The sequence below is a fragment of the Myotis myotis genome, unplaced genomic scaffold (genome assembly GCF_014108235.1).
Source record: "Myotis myotis isolate mMyoMyo1 unplaced genomic scaffold, mMyoMyo1.p scaffold_m19_p_1, whole genome shotgun sequence".
Taxonomy (NCBI): domain Eukaryota; kingdom Metazoa; phylum Chordata; class Mammalia; order Chiroptera; family Vespertilionidae; genus Myotis; species Myotis myotis.
The window spans coordinates 19,264,081-19,283,203 of NW_023416313.1; the positions used below are offsets into that span (position 1 = coordinate 19,264,081).

General features: G+C 40.4%; 1 non-coding gene across 1 annotated transcript; it reads right to left on the reverse strand.

Annotated features, from left to right (window-relative positions):
• Positions 1 to 2,394: 2,394 nt before the first annotated feature.
• LOC118660806 lies at positions 2,395 to 2,588 on the reverse strand. Its single transcript, XR_004969025.1, has one exon. It is a non-coding gene; the product is annotated as a U2 spliceosomal RNA (small nuclear RNA).
• Positions 2,589 to 19,123: the final 16,535 nt, after the last annotated feature.

The following is a 19,123-nucleotide window of genomic DNA, read 5'->3' on the forward strand; positions in this document are numbered from 1 at the left end:
TTGAATTAGGAGGAAAGTTTTCAGATACAATTCTTTTTTTTAATTGTTTTATTGCTTAAAGTATTACAAAGAGTATTACATATGTCTCCTTTTTTTTCTCCCCTTGACCTTCCCCTAGCCTCTCATACACCCCAGTGTCTTGTGTCCATTGGTTATGCTTATATGCATGCATACAAGTCCTTCGGTTGATCTCCTACCAACCCCCACAACCCTCCCTGGTCTTCCTGCTATAGTTTGACAGTCTGTTCGATGTTGCTCTGCCTCTGAATCTATTTTTGCTCATCAGTTTATAATGTCTTAATTATCCATAAATGAGTGAGATCATGTGGTATTTTTCTTTCATTGACTGGCTTATTTCACTTAACATAATGCTCTCCAGTTCTATCCATGCTGTTGCAAATGGTAAGAATTCCTTCTTTCTTATGGCAGCATAGTATTCCATCGTGTAGATGTACCACAGTTTAATAATCCATTCATCTGCTGATGGGCACTTAGGCTGTTTCCAGATCTTAGCTATGGTAAATTGTGCTGCTATGAACATAGGGGTGCATATATCCTTTCTGATTGGTGTTTCTGTTTTCTTGGGATATATCCCTAGAAGTGGGATCATGGGTTAAATGGGAGTTCCATTTTAACTTTTTGAGTAAACTCCATACTGTCTTCCATAGTGGCTACACCAGTCTGTATTCCTACCAGCAGTGCATGAGTGTTCCTTTTTCTCCACATCCTCTCCAGCACTTGTTGTTTGTTGATTTTCAGATACAATTCTTATTTGGGAAAAAATAAACTAGCTTCATTCTTGTTGATACTGGAATGGTATACTGACAATAGTATTTAAGAGAAACATTGTTGATATCTGCCCAAATAAGTTGACATTTTGTCACTTATGTATTCTACGGGAACAGTGATTTCACATATCCGTGCGCAGCCTGACCCATGTAACTGTATATTGGAAACGAGAAGTTACGGCAGGGCAAGCTCATGTTCCTGAGCTTTGACAAGTAGGAATCTTCTCTTCCTCATGTTTTGATAGCAGCATCCAGTAACACTGCACTCAAGTAGGAAGGAGACATAGGAAGATAAATGTATCAAAGAACAGTTATATAATGTTATTGATAAAATCCATTACTAAAAGCAAAACAAAGTACATTTATCACAGTTCTTTAATATAAATTGATTTCAATAAAAAGAATATATTTTATTTAAATGCTAGTTGACTATTCTTCCCCTTATCATGTTTTTTTTCTTTCAAAAGTACAATGAAAACAAAATGAATATTTTATATTTTTTCCACTAATTATGACAATGATTTTTTTGTCATATGAATATTTTATTGTGGAAAGTAATAATGTTGCTGCTTCATAAATGAAAAAATCACAGATATGCTTAGGCAACTTAAGTCATTTGTGACAGTTCATGCTTCAGTGTAGTAGCTTCTCACATACATGCAACTTCATTATATTGTAGTCAAAGTTGCTAGGAAGACACTTCTCGCTAACTCCCAGACCAACACATCCTGCAAGATTTTGAGTTTGTTTCTTCAAAATAATATGTTAAAGATACATCCATGTTGAATATTATGTGTAGTGAGCCTTGCCTGGAGTATGTGTCCCTCCTCTAGCATGCTAAAGCTCTCAAACCCTCTCCCAAAATGGGGTGCTACAGGGGCAATTTTCCATGTGATCAACAATGATAATAAATGAGGTTTGCTAGCATACACTGAGCATTTAGAAAACTTATTTTAAAACAAATGTGAATATATAGGAAAGCTTTTATTGAAAGAGATCCACAAACAGTAAGGAATTAAACTTTCTTTTGTTTATATGCTCTCAAGCAAACATGGTGGGTGGACATTATGGTAGATCATACATAGGTCAATAGAAAAGTTGAACAATAAAACTTCGGAAACCCCCCAGGTATCCCTGTACCCGCATGGCTACCTTCTTTGGCTGTGGGCTACTCTCATTCTATGAGTCAGTATCAACAGAATTTTAACCCATATTTCTTGTTCAGGTTTCAAATTACTAAGGGGATAGAGAATCTGATTGGCTTAATTTAGTTCAGAAGTGTTTATTCAGTTACTCCTTTCCAGGAGAATAAATAAAAAATAGTCACTGGAGCCGAAACCGGTTTGGCTCAGTGGATAGAGCGTCGGCCTGCCGACTGAAGGGTCCCAGGTTCGATTCTGATCAAGGGCATGTACCTGGGTTGCGGGCATATCCCCAGTGGGAGATGTGCAGGAGGCAGCTGATCGATGTTTCTCTCTCATCGATGTTTCTAACTCTCTATCTCTCTCCCTTCCTCTCTGTAAAAAATCAATAAAATATATTTAAAAAAAAAATAGTCACTGGAGGAAATGTTATGAGTAAAGTACCCATCCCCCTCCCCCAACTCAGGGGGTGCACCATTCCCAAAAGTACTACAATACCGGGTCAATGTGAGGAATGGACTGAGCAAACTCCTATTCCACCTCCTGCTCCAAAAATCCATGTAATATGTCTAACATGTAGTCTTCAAGTACGTATCAGATATTACACTGATAGGAACAGACACTATACTTCATCTTAGCCAAAAGGCTGAAAAGCAAAAGACATTTTAAATTTTAATGCACAAAGCATTTGATGACTAAATGCTTGTAACGTTGTAACGTGTAAGCAGTATGGATGCTTCCAGATTAAGGTGTGTTGTGCATGAGAAAGGCAGACTCAAACAGGGAGGCCTGGAGTCTGGAGAAAGAGGAGAGGAGAGAGCCTGCAAGGCCAGCTTGTTAGTGAGCAGCTAGATACTTCTAACAAAAGTAACTAAACTTTCTCATCTCTCACTCATCCACCTGGAAATTGCAGATAACAATAGGACCCTGTAGTTTTGTCACAGGATGTTTTGTGATTTAATGAAATGCCTGTAAAGCCCTATTTGTTCACTGAAATAAAGGTATTATTTTCTCAAAAATGCTGACTCTATTATGGAGAAGAAAAGAGAGAGTGTAGGTTGAACATTTCTACTGCTGCTTCATTTTTGAAATAGGTAAGCAATGCTATTAAAATTAGGCAGAAGGAATGTCAGGGGACTGCAGGCAATTTCATGAAATCAGGGTGATCCACACAAGCTGAGGTTTACTGTGTCTGGGTCTGCAAAACCAGAGGTAGGAAAGACAATTTTTCTCTCTCTGTCCTAGCATCTTTATTACAAGTTTTGGTAAAGGTAATAATTTCTTTGGATGCAGAGATATATTTATACAGTATCTAGGTCTACAGTAACTCTAACAAAATATAATTAGGTAGAATAACTAAAGTACAGATGGCTTTTACATAATTCTGACCATATATATTTGAGCCTATGTAATTTGAGTCTCACAAATGATTTCCAAAAAAGTTTGTATGAACTTGTACCAACACTTACTATGCAGTAGCTTCTCTTAACTTGCCATCTCCTCCCTTTCTTCACATATAACGAGGCTGACATATGGCATGAAACTTACCTCGATAGTTACCCCAGAAGCAAACACAGAAATGGACACTTGAATGGTAAGTCAATTTCATTATTCCAAAAATTGTCATTTCTTCTGGATAAGTTTTAATTCTTTGGTGTTACTAAATATATGGGCAAAAACTATCTTTTTTTAATTGCCAATAATTATCGATCTCTCTCATTTCCTTTCTCCTGTCAAGTTTTGAGCAGTTCGCATTGTTCTGTGAAATGTTACATTGCAAGCAGAGAGCCCAAGCATTCTTTGTTGAAGAGCAGAATTCAATTTAGTTCATATTTTAGGACTCGACGTTCAATACCTAATACCTTTTCTCTAACTCATTCCCTCCAAACCATTCTTGTTGAGTTTATATCAAAAAATGTTTGATGAGAGAAGATCTAGGAGTACTTGGAGCCACAATGTGTAAATGAGTCAGAGAGTCCCTGGGAAAATGACAAAACGTAGAGCCCTGGGCCAGATGGGAGAATGCAGCTCTGGCTGAGGGCACTCCAGGGACATAGGGAGCTAAGCCAGGCAGATCTTGCCAAGAGGACAGAGGAGACTAAGTGTTTTGCCTCTTGTTGCCACATGTCCCATCAGAGGTTGTTGGGAAGCCAGAGATTATTTCTGGAAGTCTATTGTTTTGTTTTTAATACATTCTTATTGATTTTTGAGAGAGAGAAAAGGAAAGGGAGAGAGATATAGAAACATCGATGAGAGAGAAGCTTTATCAACCGGCTGCCTCTTGCCCCCTGCTGGGGATTGAGACCAAAACCCAGGGACCTCTTGGTGCATGGGACAACACTCACCCACTGAGACACACTGGCTGGGCATGGGGCTGTCTACTGTGTTTTACTATTTTATTTTATTTTTGTATTGAAGTCAGTTATCTGTGTTTCCCTCTTAGTGATCTCTACTGAGATTTTTAATAGAAAGTGCTCTCTGATTATGCCGCCATAAAAATATATAAGAAGGCTCAAAACTCCTTAAACAAACCACGTTTCTAGATATGAATACATAAATGGAAGCAGTTTTCCTTCCCGAGGAGAATACGGATTATTCCGTTTCATCCCACCCATCTTAGGGCTACTATTATTTGTTCTTAAATGTTATTTTACTAGTGTTTGAAAGGTATTCTCCAAAACTCAATCTGTTTCTTTTATATATTTTATATACATATCAATATCAGAGAGAAAGGGATAGGGAGTAAGAGAAAGAAACACCAATGATGAGAGAGCATCATTGATCAGCTGCTTCCTGCACACCTCCTATTGGGGATAGAGCACATAACCCAGGCACATGCCCTGACTGAGAATCGAACCATGACTTGGCGTTTCATAGGTTGATACTCAACCATTGAGCCATGCCGTCCAGGCTCAATCTGCTTCTTTAGTCTGCTAATATTGTCAACACACTCACCACTTATAGATACATATGTCCTGTTAAAAAATACAAATATCATGTGTAAAATTCACATACAAATCCTTCCAAGACAGGGGCCTGGTTCTACACATCTTGAGCCACAGGGCACTAAAAAAATGTCCTTTGTAATGAAAAGAATTGTTAAAGCTCCCTTTTTTGTATAAGAAATTTAAAAGCCAGCTCATATATTAATAATTCTTTCCTCCAAGGACTGCATGAGATCCAGCTGTGCTGAAGAAATAGGAGTTAATGAAGGAATGGAAATGAAATGGGTTTAATTTTGCAGTGAGGTAGTTTGAAATAGGTCAGACTGATGAGAGGGTTCCTGGTCAGAAAACAACAAAAAGGGAAAAATGAGGAGTTGGGAGGTATGTCTAAATCTTTCTAACAGGAGATGAGGGAAAATGGAGAGTGAGTGGAGCAAGGAGTGAGGAAGATGGATATTTTTCTTTGTGGTTTTATAATACCACCACACCAGCTGTGCTTTTCTTTATGGTTCTATTGAGCTTTCAAACTGGGCCTATGTGGAGTTAGTTATTGTTGCTTATGTCACCTCATATCTGATACTCCTTCAAACCTGCTCCCAAGGTTAAAGCATTCCAACTGAAATATTCTCCACGGTGTCTTTAATATAAATTCTCAGTATGTGCCTTCTCTCACCAAGGCAATTTAACACCATCCACTGAATATTCCTTATTAATCATGCTTTGTTGTTATTGTTTTGTCTACCTCATCACTGGCCCTGCTTTTCTTGTGAATTTAAGACTTATAATATAAAATATTTTTAGTTGGAAAAGTGCTTATTAGTTTTGAAAAAAAGCAGCAAGACACAAGCACTTCAAATTCATAGTTCCCATCTGAGTTCCCAGAGCTCTTTTCCACCTCACTTTACCACATGCACTCCATTAAACATGGGGGGCTCAGTGATTGAATGGTGACCTATGAACCAGGAGGGTCATGGTTTGATTTCAGGTCAGGGCACATGCCTGATTGCGCGCTCAATCCTCAGTGTGGGGTGTGCAGGAGGCAACCGATCAATGATTTTCTCTCATCATTGATGTTTCTATCTATCTCTCCCTCTCCCTTCCTCTCTAAAATAAATAAAATCTATACTAATAAAAGGGTAATATGCTAATTAGACCTGATAGACCGGATGTCTTCTGGACGTCCTTCTGTATGTCCTTCCAGAAAAAGCCACATCTGCTGTGAGGGCCGAGGAGGGCCAGCAGCTGCAGCAGCCAGCAGTGGCAGCAGCAGTGGGGTGAAAGGGGCAGTGCCTTCCCCTGATCATCCCAGTTGCTTCATGCAAAAGGAGGCCAGAGGCAGCATCAGCGGCGGGGTGATGGGGGTGGCGCCTTTCCCTGATGGCCTGGTCCCCTCCCGAAGAGGGAGGCCAGACTGCCCCTAAGGCCTAAGCCCTCAGTAGGACATCCCCTGAAGGCTTCCAGACTGTGAGAGGGGGCAGGCCTAGCTGAGGGACCCCCCTCAGTGCATACATTTTTGTTCACTGGGCCTCTAGTATATATATATATAAAAGCTGGGGGAACCCCAGCAGAGCCACTACAATGCCGAGTAAGTGACCTCTCACATTCTTGGGGTTTTATCTTCATTAGGTGAAGTTTGAGCTAATAATAGCATGATGCTGTGCATACAGTCAAATTCATGAATCTGCATTTTACAAGTCTGTGAGGAAGCAGAATGATAACTGCAGCACTGCCACCGCAGAGTTGGGCATAAGACAGTGTCAGATGGAAGAAACACATGTACAGATTCAGAAATAGATTCTAACCATGTCTTTGCCTAGTTCCTTTGATCCCATGTATTTCGACTGTAATATAAAAAAAAACAACAACCACTTCATGGCCTAAAATTAGCACGAAGTAATTCAAGTTTATTTATGTATTTTTGTATTACAAGTCTGTGAAGAAATTCAAAGTAATTGAAATACAAAAGAATACAAAAAAAATCAAAGAAGTTATGGAGAAACAAAGATGTGTTTTCAACACTTTAAATAATGCGAAGAACCATGTCAATTCTGCCTTAAATTTCAAGAAAATAAAGACATAAAATTGTGAATCCACAAGCCTTCACAATTCAAGGGACATGCCATTTCTGACCTTAAAACAAAGGACTTGTTTTACACACACACACACACACACACACACACACACACACACACACACATAAATGTGTCATAGGCTGATTAAAGAGTTGTATGAAGAACCCAAACCTCATCTACCCAAGCTGAACATGACATATCAGGAGAGCATAGTTGTGTGAAGTCTCATCTTTCATTAGGCTGAGACGGACAATGAAGAGCAGGGTCTGGTCTAGAGTTAGAATGCATTACGGTTTTTATGTGGCTGTCTGCCTTCTTGGTTTAAGACTTCCTTTGTTAAGCAGAGCATGTGTTAACACTAATGACTTCTCCTCTCTGCACCAGACGGGGGCACTCTAAGGCCCAAGAGTGCCCATCCTACTCTGGAATTATGAATGGAAAATAACTCACCGTCGTTAGTTTTGAAGATACCAATGTTAACTCTTAGGTAAGGAGTGTTTGTATGGAGGTAATGGAAGCTCTGTTTTTGCCTATTTCTTAAAGAACAGGAGCAATACAGGGTTCCTATGTACACTTTTGTCTTTGTACCAGTCCATTGTAGGTACAATATAGCAGATGCACATGTTTAAGATGTGTGAGCAGGAAAGGTAATGATCCATTTTTGCCTATACCAGATCCTACTGTATGTTCAACTCTAGCTGGTTTAACAAGATTGGTCAGGTTCTGGAAGGTGTATATTTAGGAGAAAGTGCAGGACCCTGACTGGTGACTGAGACCCAGGGACTGGAGGAAAAAGAAGGGAAGCTGGGATTAGAATATTCCAGCCTACATTCCAGGAATTGAAGCCTAGAAAATTGCATACTCTCATAAACTTTCTAAACACTGAAGTATACACAATAAACTTGATTATAAGCATTGCTTCTAGTGTTATGAGACAAGAATGACATGTTCTACACTCAGTGGAGGCTATACGCATTTTCCTCTGTGATGTCTCTATGCTTCCTGGATTGCTGGCTATCTGTGACCTCTTTGTGCCTCTTGAACCCCAGAGCCCACACCCACTTGATTGCCAGGGAGGCAGATGTAGCTGCAGTTAATCATACAATTCAGGGGGAGAGTGAAGAGCCTGTGGTTAGAAACCCAACAGAGCCAAGGGCAGTTAGTCTATCCATCACCCTGTCAATTGCCCCAGGCCTCCCTCTGACCACTCCCTTTCTCCCAGCAGGCCTACCCTGCTTGTCTCCAGCAAATACTTCATGAATTTTCTACTCCATTTGTCTGATCCCATCTGCTTTCTATCCTCTAAGAATTTCTCAAAAAAAATAGTTGGCCCACTGATGGTAATAGTTCTTATTTCCTGGCACTGTTCTTGATATATTTTTTAAAGAAAAATATTATCTGTCATTTCATAGGAGTTAAGAAAGGAGGAGAGATGATATACAAGTTAGGCCTGAAATCTTGATTCAATCTCCTAGTGTTTCCCTAATTCAATCAAAGTCAGGGCATTTTTAGTAATCAGCTGCTAGGACAATGGGAGGTTATGGAGTTCAGGTATTCAAATAAATAATCCCACCACATGTAACCCCAGGTTGTACCCTCTCTATGGGATAGCATGCACACACACACATGTAGATAAGGGAGGTTTGTGACTCATGGTTTCTAGAAGACCAGGACTAGGAATGGCTGGTTGAATATTAAGGTAAAAGTTGTTTTCTTCCCATGTTATACATGAATGTATATTTTAAGAAAAAGGAAAACCCCCTCTTAGTTCACCTACAATCCTCTATGGACTGGAGCCCCGTGTGTCATTTAGATTAGCATTAACATGGGCTGCTAATCAGGGGACGTGGCCTCACTTTCCCTGAGAGATCATCCACACTCTTCAAATGTTTGCATGCACTAGACAAGGGGGCACACAGGTACCCAAATGGAACAAACTGGTCAGATTATGAGTGTGGCAGTGACTGATCCATCAGTTCTTCTGAGGTTCTTAAAGACTGGGTTGGACCAAGCCTACATGAAGTTTTCACTGAAATCACTCAATGGAAGAGAAATATTGTCATCATGTAGACAATGGCAAATTGTTAAAAACGAACATCAATTAAAAAGCTAAGCTACATTGAAATTTATTAATTTGTCTTAGCACAGTTATTTTTGAAATATATATGCATATTTTAAAACATGGGGACAAAAATATTAAAATCAGTACCATTTAAAACTTTTCTCCAGTAATTTTCATTTAATCCTAAAACTTATAAAAATCTATAGGATTGATTTTTCACCCTGATTTACCAGTATGTTAGATCAGTCTCTTTGATTGTTTGCTTGAAATTCTTAAGCAACCTATAACAAAGTATTTCAGAAATATTTCAGAAGGTAAGGAATTACTCTTGTTAATTCTAACAATATTAAATCCCTGCACAGATTGAAATACTTTTCCTAATTATAGGAAGATGTCTACATTGGAATGCTATTAATATCTATTTTGCTCTCAATTGTTTCATGTCAGCTCTTCAGATTACAAAATACATTTTCCCCATTGAGCAGATGTTATAAGTGATTGCCTAGCTAACCCACAATACCACTGATGCAGTTCCCATTGCTGGCGTGTGTCCTATGAATCAGGATGGCAAAGGTCTAGGCCTGTGTCCCTTTGAGCAATAAAACTCTTCCCAGGGCTATTTAAGAGTCACATCAAATAGGTACTTAGGGCACTTACAAGACAGAGCCATGAAAACTAAATGAGAATATTGGTTTGGGATATTTTAAAAAGAAGCATTGATGGAGTAAAAATGAAAAAAAAAAAAAAAAGCATTGGGCATCTCTGTGCATTACAATTAAATATTGTATTTTTAAATTACCGGTGCTCCTGCCTCTCTTGTCAGGTTCTTTAGTCAATAATCTCCTCAGTGTCTTGGACAGACATCTAAATGTAATAATCTAACCATGCCTCTCAGAGGAGTGAGCTTCCTTCTTCTCTGAGAGGCAACAGGATGAGATGCAATCAGAAGAGAAGATTGTGTTGTTGGGCGAGGTAATTTTGTTAGTAAGCAAGGAGACTGGGTGCTGCTCCAACAAGGGGAAAAAGGAGGCACGGGCATCAGCAAGCAGAGGGGATATGCTGTAGCAGCAGATGTGTTCAGAACTGAAAAAGAATCTGCCCAGCGAGGTGTGCAGACCACAGACAGGCATTTTAAAGTAGAAATTAAAAGTGCAGACTTGCAAGCCAGAATGTCTAAATCAGATCTACAATGTGACTCACCATGAGGCTAAATTATTTGGTCTCCTTGAGCCTCACCCTCTTCATCTGTGAATGGGAAGATTAATGCCTATTTCATGGAGTTTCAGGAGAGACTGTGTTAATAATCATGTGAAACACTTTGCTGTGGTTTATAATATACTAGAGGCCCAGTGCACAAAAATTTGTGCACTCAGGGGGAGGGGGGGCCTCAGCCCGACCTGTGTCCTCTCGCAGTCTGGGACCCCTCGGGAGATAACGACCTGCTGGCTTAGGCCTGCTCCTGTATGGCAGAGGGCAGGCCCAATCCCTAGGTGCAGCCCCTGGTCGGGCTCAGAGCAGGGCCGATTGGGGAGTTGGGGCGCCGCCCCGTCATGCACAGAGCAGGGCAGATTGGGAGGTTGTGATGCCACCCTCAGTCACGCTCAGGGTAGGGCTGATTGGGGGGTTGGGGCACAGTCCCCTGTCACACTCAAGGCAGGGTCAATGGGGAGGTTGCGGCGCCACCCCCTGTCACGCACAGAGCAGGGCCAATCAGGGGGTTGGGGCACCGCCCTCTATCACCCACAGAGTAGGGCCGATCAGGGGGTTGGGGCGCCGCCACTCTCACACTCAGGGCAGGGCTGATGGGGAGGTTATGGCTCTACCCCATCACACACAGAGCAGGGCCCGTGCGGGGGGGGGGGGGGGGTTGGGGAGCTCCCCCCTATCAGGCACAGAGCAGGGCTGCTCAGGGGGTTGGGGCCCCGCCCCCTGTCACACACAGAGCCGAAGGGCGATCAGGGGGTTTGGGCGCTGCCCCCTGTCACGCTGATCCCGGTGCCAGGAGGCATATTACCCTTTTACTATATAGGGTAGAGGCCTGGTGCATGGGTGGGGCCGGCTGGTTTGCCCTGAAGGGTGTCCTGGATCAGGGTGGGGGTCTCCACTGGGGTGCCTGGCCAGTCTGGGTGAGGGGCTGAGGGCTGTTTTCAGGCTGGGAGTGACTGAAGTTCCCAACCGCTCCTTTATTCTTTTTTTTTTTTTTTATTCTGGGCCAGCTTTACCTTGAGGCTTGGCTCCAGCTCTTAGGCCTCCCGCGGCTGAAAGTAGGTTTCTGGCCTTTGATTACAATGTTGCGAATCTGCTGGCTGAAGTCCGGCGGTATTTGTTACAATGTTTCTTAAACTGCCGGCTCAGAGGCCTGCAGCCGCAGGCGGGCGGGGAACGTTGGTTTCCTCCAAGGATCCTCCGTCACTGAGGCAAGCAAGCCTCATGTTAGTTTCAAGCTGCCTGGCTGCCGGCCGCCATCTTGGCTGACAGTTAATTTGCATATCTCGCTGATTAGCCAATGAAAAGGGTAGCGGTCGTATGCCAATTACCATCTTTCTCTTTTATTAGTGTAGATTCTCAAAATCTTAGACCCATCTTCTAAAAATGGAGCATAAATCTAAAAAAGAAAAAGAACATTGACTAAACTTAGCAACACACTTTTAACAAACAGAATAAGCCGGAAGTGTGGCACCAAAGATAGGGTGGCTTCCTATTCGTTCTCCCTCTTGGATCCTCACTGTGGAGGAAGCCAGCTAGCATGTAGATGGGACTTGATCAGCCTTTTGGAAAGTCCGCATGGAAAGGAACTGGGGCCTCCTGCCAACAACCAGTGAGAAACGGAGGCCTCCCACAGCAGCCTTGGCATGAGCCCTCTTGTAAGATTCTCCTGCTTCAGTCAGTCTTCATATGGCCTCCACCCTGGTCTTTATTTTGTCTGCCTCCTCCTGAGAGACTGGAAGTTACAACCTGACAGCTAAGCCTCTCCCATATTCCTGGCCCACAGAAATTTGGAGTAATGGGAGTTGGTTGTTTTAAGTCACTAATTTTGGGAGATATTTGTTGCTCAGCAAAAATAACTAATATACACTTTAAGCAGTGCCTGCTTTATCGTGGGTACTATATAATTATTAATTACGTATTATTGTAGTCCATTGGTTGAGACTTTGGGGACAATATAATAAACCACTGGAAATTTCTGTTTATTTTCCCAAAATATTCTAGGACAGAAGACACCTCTGTGCTCTACTTAGTGACAATTGTGTTGTTAAATTGTGATAGAGTAGGCGCTTCACTGCTATGCTGGAATTATTATGCATGCTTGAAAAAAATGTTCTTGGAGACAAAATAAAAATGATGGATAAAAGGGGATACAAGATAAAAGTGAGAAAGAGAAGCAAAGCGAGGGAACTGGGTAAAAAGCATTTTGATAGTGGAAGGGAAAAGTAGAAAGATGAGTGGCCTACTGGCATTTTTCATATGCAGATGGAAACCAAGGACTCAATAAACCAAATCAAACAAAGAGATAAACCATGCTGACATCAGCTTCATAAATAATACATCAAAAAATGAGTGTGAGAGGTTAAAAATAAAGAAGAAAGGTGTTCTCACATGTACATTGCATCTATTGTAATGCACTTCATGCCTCTGTGTCGATTGCCCACTAAATTAAGCCATTTTCTTAATATGAACAAAGTGGAAAAACAAACAAACACCAGTCAAATAAAAAAAGCAAAGGCTAATATTCTGAGTTGTTATAGCAAAGCTGGCCAGCCACCATCACTTACATTGTGGCAGACTCCAAGGCAGCAGGGGCGTGGGGAAGCTTTACAGTGGAAAGAAGGCAAGCCTTCAGGTGTTCCCTGAGCGGAGACTGGGCGTAGGGAAGCCGTAGAAGTGGGAATGCAACTAGTTAGAAGTTAGGGGTACATATGTAGCTTTTGGTGTATGGTCCTAAGTTGGAAGCAGGGACACAAATTAAGGAAGCTGTCGGTTATTAATCAAATCTCGATCATTTTAGGGCAATTGTTTTAACTTCCTGGATCATTACTGAAGGTGACAATCTGGCTTTTTGCGAATTTGACTTATAGCAGGCTGGTCTCCAGGGTTGTTTATTATAGATAAAGGGTAAGTTTCCCCAGTTGATTGCTGTAGGTTATGGGTCCAAGTTTTTTTTTTTCTTTATAGATAGTGTGGCCATGGTCCATTTGTATATTCAGTATCTCATCAACAGTACACTATTTCTTATATTGGTACACTAATTTTATTCCCTCTTCTTTGTTTCCAGTTTCTAACAGTTTTCTATCTCATTTCCATATCAAAGTGTTGATAGCATTTCTATAAACATTCTCTACTTGCATGAAGGACTAAAATCAAGGTTTCTGCATATGAATAATAAAATAATCAAGAAGATTATATCTTGGCAGAGAGTTTCTTTCTACTCTAACAGGAGACCCAAGTAGAAAAAAAGAAAATGAAACAATAAGGAAAAACATAGTTTGAAAGTCAACACATTTTCATTAGAGACAGGGAGGGGAAGGAGAGGAAAAATTGATCAAACTGATGCATGAGTCACTGTAGACACATTTTTCTTGCTTCCATTAAGTTGTTTCAGATGTAGTATCTGATGTTATTTCTGCCAGTATCTTTCTTACAAGTATATAAATTATCATATATTTTCAACACAGCTTTTTATATTTTATATTGCAATAGTTTAAAGATGGCCACACCATCTATTGTGACTGGCAACATTGGGTTGCCACTTCATTGGTGTAAAGTTTGGGGGGTATGGCACAAAGAAAGAATCATTAGCATTATTGAATTTGAAAGGCAAAAAATAGTTGTTAATATTTTGGGAATTCTTCAATTCCACTGTTTCTGCTTTGATCCAGGAAGTCATCAGTTGTTTTCTTTTTATTAGTGATAAATAAACTCAGTTATAAGAACCTATACAGAACATCCTTAACAGTGATTTAAACATTCAAATGCCTACTCTGACTGAGGCAGGTGTTTAGAAGTACATAGGCAACAGCAGTTTATTGATTTATTGATACATATTAATGTATGGCTATATTATTCCAGGTATTAGTCTATGAACTGAAATTGATTTTGTGCCGGTTTTCTTGAGACCCATACACTCCTTAGTCTACATTTAGTGAATACAAATTTGATAAAGGTATGATTACAGATTAACTTGTCCTTTTCTATGAATATAACTATTCTCATATTTAATTTCATTGATAGTAATCTATCTCTTCAGGTACAGCTCAAACTCTTAGTGACCTCTGTGGGTGGATTTCTATACAAAATAACTAGTAACTTCTCATAATGGGCATTCAGTTTGTGTTTGCTAAATTGAACTGTAATTAATGTAGTTCCAGATGTTAAAATGAATCCTATTGTATTAAGATGCATCATATTAAAAAGGAATTGTGGGGAGAAACCAAGATGGTGACATAGGTAAACACCGGAAATTGCTGCCTCCCACAACCACTTCAAAAATACAACTAAAAGACAAAAAGGACATCACCCAGAACCACAGGAACTGAGACTCAGAGGAGGTATGGACATAAAGTGCAGAAGTACAGAGGCACACGTGGAAAGGGCTGGCAACTGAGGACATGGTTGTCTTTTTCAATCAGGAGCGAGTCTCAAGCTCCCAACTGCTCTGAACTCCAGTTCCGGGAGAGTCTCTGGGGACCCAGACTCATACTGGGAGAAGCTGGACTATCTGGCATCAGTCAGAACTCCAGGGCGGCTTTCTCTCAGAGGTGCTTACAGCGATTACTGGGACACTGAGACCCGGGGCCTCTTAGGTCAGGGCTGAGGATCAGCCATAGCTGTTTGCTCTGCCCTGTTGATTCCCTGAGACCCCACCCCACCCAAGCTGTGCCAAGAGGCTTTTGGATATGAATGGCCTGGCCCTTTGCAATCTAAACTTACCTAACAAACTGCAGCTGGGTCAGAGAGACCCAGAATATCCAAAAGAAGGCCCAAGGCCACATAGCAGCTTGCATTGCTTCACAGCTGGGCCTCATCTGGGCACATCCAAACCCCAAACAAAGAAGAGGAATCTGCAGATCTCTCCATAGCTCCTGCTGTGTAGCCTCAGCCAGAGGCTAAATTAGCACCTCCTTAGAGATCCAAGAGCCAGTATACCCAGTGGTCAGAGTGGGACCATCCAGATTACAATTCCTCAGATCCAAAAGGGACACATTCAGGGGGAAGACTTAGTGAGCACCAAAGCCCCACTGAAGCACGTCTTGCCCCTAAGGGTGTCTCCAGTACAGAAGTTCTCCCACTGTAGACACAGCTGATTCTCACAGTCAATTGGCCTGGAGGTAAATTCCTCCCAGTGCTACCTACAACAATCAAGGCTTAACTACAACAAGACTGTGCACAAAGCCCACAAAGGGGTGAACCAAGAATGCCCAATTCAGGTAATTGGGGAGGCTGAGCCACTGGGCCCTATAGGACACCTAGCACAGAAAGCCAATCTATCAACACAGGAAAGCATAAAAAATGCAGAGACAAAGAAAGAGGTCACAAATGACAGAAAAGGAGGAAAGCAAACTACTGGATATAGAGTTCAAAACCACACTTATAAGGTTTTTCAAGAATTTTCTAGAAACTGCCAATAAATTTAGTGAGACCCTCAAGAAATCTAGTGAGATCCTCAAGGTTATTAAAAAGAACCAACTAGAAATTAAGCATACACTGACTGAAATAAAGAATATTATGCAGAGATCCAACAGCAGACTAGAGGATCCCAAGAATCAAGTCAAAGATTTGAAATACGAAGAAAAAAAAACACCCAACCGAAAAACAAAAAGAAAAAAGATTCCAAAAATATGAAGATAGTGTAAGGAGCCTCTGGGACAACTTCAAGTGTACTAACATCCGAATTACAGGAGTGCCAGAAGAAGAGAGAGAGCAAGATATTGAAAACCTATTTGAAGAAATAAAAACAGAAAACTTCCCATACATGGTGAAAGAAATAGACTTACAAGTCCAGGGATTGCAGAGAACCCCAAACAAAAGAAATCCAAAGAGGACCACATCAAGACACATCATAATTAAAATGCCAAGAGTAAAAGACAAAGAGAGAATCTTAAAAGCAGCAAGAGAAAAACAGTCAGTTACCTACAAGAGAGTACCCATACGACTGTCAGCTGATTTCTCAACAGAAAATATGCAGGCCAGAAGAGAGTGGCAAGAAATATTCAAAGTGATGAATAGCAAGAACCTACAACCAAGATTACTTTACCCAGCAAAGCTATCATTCAGAATTGAAAGTCAGATAAAGAGCTTCACAGATAAGAAAAAGCTAAAGGAGTTCATCACCACCAAACCAGTATTATATGAAATGCTGAAAGGTATCCTTTAAGAAGAGGAAGAAGAAGAAGAAAAAGGTAAAGATACAAATTATGAACAACAAATACACATCTATCAACAAGTGAATCTAAAAATCAAGTGAATAAATAATCTAATGAACAGAATAAACTGGTGAATATAATAGAATCAGGGGCATAGAAAGGGAGTGGACTGACTATTCTTGGGGGGGGAGAGGGGTGTGGGGGTGCCGGAAGAGACTGGACAAAAATCATATGCCTATGGATGAGGACACTGGGGGTGGGGATGGTAAGGGCAGAGGGTGGGGTGGGAACCGAATGGAGGAAAGCTATGGGGGAAAAAAAGAGAAACAATTGTAATAATCTGAACAATAAAGATTTAATTAAAAAAAAGGAATTGTGACTTGAACTTTGAGAGAAAATGTAGGCTGTGAGAAATAGTAGTAAAGATACTTGTAATTTTCTCATGAAATAGCAAATTTATTGTTCCTTCCTCTGTGTTGTCACAATTAATTTTTATAATACTCTTTTAAAACTTATCTCAATATAATTATGTGTTTGTATATCTGTGTCATCCGCTAAACTACGAGTTACATGATAATAAGTATTATGTTTTATTCAATTCTGTATTGAAAAAAGCTTGCACAGTGCTTGACCCATTGTTTGTAGTCAGTAAATGCTTATTAAGTGATGAATGAATAAATGTGCAAACAAAAGACTCAAATCTGGGATTTGAGATGCATACATCTCTCAAAGGAAACCTAGGAATATTGTGGTGGTGTTTAAATTTGCGGTGTAAAAATCTGTAATTGTTTTATGGCCATTATTCTTTCCATATTAAATAAAATGAAATAATTATCCACGTTTTCCTGAGTATTGTCTTCACGTACTGTTAAGAGACTTCTAAATCTTTGTTCCACTAATTACTTTTTTTCTCAATTATATAGAAAGCTTGAGAGGATTCTCTTTGTCTTATGAGCAAATCTTTCAGCTACCCTGTGACCTTTTAATTTCTCTTTATCAACAGCCATGTCCCTCTGTATTTGGCTCAGGATGCTGCCAGCATCTCTGATGTCTGAAAAACTGGAAGAAGGCATCTTATTGAAATCTCTGCCCAAAATTAGTTCAAGGAAGCTAGCTAACCAGGGAGACCAACCCGAACGAAAACCACATTGACAAAGTAAGAATTTTTTTTTGTTTGTTTGTTTGTTTTTTTACGTCAAGTCAGAACAGAACTACTTTTAGCGGGAAATGAGTTTGAAACATCTTTGGAGTTTATTAAACCCCATAAAGACAGACTTCGCAAATTCTCTGCACTTGGATAATGTCCAATCTAAGAGCCCCATACATTTATACTCAACTTATTAGTTTAACTATTTAGAGATTCGAAAACCTCTCAAGCTCTCTCAATGCAGAGGCACACATTCAGCCATTCATTTATTTATTCAGTGAATATTATAAAGTTTTTCTAAGTATAAAATGGTCCTAGGTAAGTACTAAAGATGAGTTCAAAAATGCAAAAAAAAAAAAGAATAAGTGAGTCACTATCCCTGCTTTGCAACATAATATTTCATAGTTGAACATTTTGCTTAACCATTTTGATCCATGTATCTCCTCTGTAAAGTGGAAATAATAATAGTAATTTTATAAGGAAAAATCAAAGTAAATAAAAAGAAGTGACCTAAAGGTAGGATAAAAACCAAGTGTCATTGCCGGGGTCCAACCCCAGCGGGTCCAGGGGTCCCCAAAGGTGTGGACGGAGTCGGCAAAGAAGGAATGATACGGAGACAGTGTTCAGTTGATCAGCAGCCTATCCAGGATCTCCAGCCAAGTTCTGTGTCCATGTTGTCTTGCTAGGTTCTCCAGCCAGGTTCTGTCCAGGTTCTCCAGCCAGGTTCAGTCACCAGGTTCTAGTCAGGTTCTCTTGCCAATTTCTGTAGTCAGGTTCAGTCCAGGATCTTTTGCCATGTTCTCTCCAGCGAAGTTCTTCTGTCTCTAGTTCTGTGTAGGTTCTGTGCCTAGGTTCTGTCTCTCCTGGTTCCGTATTCTAAGTTCTGTGTCCTAAGTTCTGTCTCTCGCTGTCTTGTTACATCTGTATTTATACCAGTTGATTCAATCCTATCAATCTCTATTTCAAAGGTTAGGGCGTTTCTTATCTCCATTCCAGGGAGTAAAGATTATGTAGCTTAAGCATGATTGTTCGTAGTTAAAGTGATTAATTACCCACCTGGCACTTAGTTAAGAGGTTTTATTCCCTCCCTAACATCAGGGAAAAATCCCTACCTGGGGAAACAACCTTTCTCAGAGAGGAGACCTTGGTTAAAACACATAGTGCCAAGAAGGTGAGCAAACATATTAAGAACAATATGCCATATATGCCAGGTCCCTTGAAACAGCAAGGATGGACCGGCTCCCGGCATGTCATGGGCCGTGGGAGCAAAGGGGGAAGAAGATTGACATTACCTCTGAAATGTTAGAGAATAAAGGAAGCATGTCAAGTAGGCTAAAAGCCACATTGAGGAGAAAATGGCAGCTGGCAAAATCAATCAATTCCATTATTTATTAAACAAATATTTATTGATTTGCCTTTTTGTTCTAGTCACTGCAGTAGGTGTTGGCAATACATAGACTAATGCAAAATATTTTCTACTTTAAAGAACCTAGTTGGACCTTAGACAGTATTGAAATCACCTAGGCTGCTTATTAAAATACTCCACACCCCATCCCACACAGTTTCAGATATAGTACTTGCCTGGAAAAATATTTCTTTATACCAG